This window comes from Aplysia californica, unplaced genomic scaffold, assembly GCF_000002075.1.
Source record: "Aplysia californica isolate F4 #8 unplaced genomic scaffold, AplCal3.0 scaffold00101, whole genome shotgun sequence".
NCBI classification, from domain to species: Eukaryota; Metazoa; Mollusca; class Gastropoda; order Aplysiida; family Aplysiidae; genus Aplysia; species Aplysia californica.
Window position 1 is genome coordinate 1,572,818 of NW_004797371.1, and position 1,402 is coordinate 1,574,219.

Sequence of the window (1,402 nt, forward strand, 5' to 3'; positions counted from 1 at the left end):
TTTTTGGGGGGGGGGGGGGGGAGTGTGAATCTACTATCCCAACAGAAAGACGAAGATACTTGACAAAGTTCTCCACACACGAGAATCGAACTCACGCCTTCTTTAAGCGACGGCCAAGGCCCATAGCCGCAGCTTCACACACGACAGTCTTACCTGTGTCAATTTAATATGTTCATAATTTCGCTTCTTCTCAACTGTGATAAAACTCAATAAAGTTGTCCAAGGGGGTGGTTGGAGGGCACTATTTAACTGTTAGCTTCTCCTACTCCCCCCCTTCCTCTTCCTTGTGTCCATCTGCGTGTCTGAATTTCTACCTGACCAAAAAGGCCATGATGGGCTCAGTTGGAAAAGGCAGAAGTAGGACCTACCAGGGGCAATTCCCACCCACGCACTCACAAATGTCCGTTTTACTTGCCCCTGTCGTCATAATTGTGAAGCGAGCTGACAAAATGAGTTACTTCTCGGATTCAGGCCTTATGGAAATAGATACATGACACTTACAGGTGAAGTTTTTACAATTTATAAGTATGAAATAAAAGGTATGTTATACCTAAAGAATATGGCATCAATAGAAAATCTACAAATTTGACCCTAGGGTCAATTTTTGGCCAATATCTCCATTTGTGAACAGCGAGAAGTAACTCATTTTATCAGCACGCCTCATGTATGACCTCTGTTTACAAAGTAGGCATGATACCTGTGAGAATGCCAAGCGCGCCTGGATAACTATCACTTTATTCAACACAACACACTGATGTGTTAATTAAATGGTAGTTTTGTCACATTGAAGCCGAACAAGAGTGGGATACAGTACAGCAGCTAGAAGTTATGAAGCTTAAACAAGTAGGTTTAATTTGCTTCAATGAAATATTATAATTACATTACCCAGGTGATCATGAAGTCATTAGCGCGCTACAAACATACCTTTCAAGATTTTTTATCTCCTCATGGCGGCAGGGCAGCGGGCCCAAACGATCTGTTCTCGCGGGCTGTATCTGGCGAACGAGCCGAAGTTTGGTGAACCTCAAAGAGGTAATACATGTAATATATTTAATACTAGAGCTCGTGGCGGTGATTCCCCCACGTAAACGAACGGGGATGCGTGTGCCCAAAGATCGTGTATACGATAGTATAGTAGAAAATCTTTGGTGTGCTCCCCAAAGAGGTTATATTTAGTACTAGAGTCTGTGGCAGTGATGTCCCCCACGTAAACGAACGGGGGCTGCGTGTGCCCACTGTGGGACGCTGGACCTCAAGGGCAAGATATGCGCAGTTAACAGACGAGTGAGTACCGGTGCTTCTCGAGACTCACGTGGAGGCGTCTCGCCGGTTTTAGGAAGAAATCTACAAGCTTGCATTGAAATATGGGGTCAGGGTGCGAGTACGTTGGGAGCGGGGTGGG

The 1,402-nt window shown here is 45.1% G+C and overlaps 1 protein-coding gene across 1 annotated transcript in view; it reads right to left on the bottom strand.

Moving 5' to 3' along the window:
* LOC101853541 (VAO-type flavoprotein oxidase VAO615) overlaps positions 1-1,211 on the bottom strand; it is a gene marked incomplete in the record, with an annotated part of 16,939 nt that extends 15,728 nt beyond the window's left edge. Inside the window, 1 exon segment of the mRNA XM_013080817.2 lies at positions 925-1,211.
* Between the last annotated feature and the right edge of the window lie 191 nt (positions 1,212-1,402).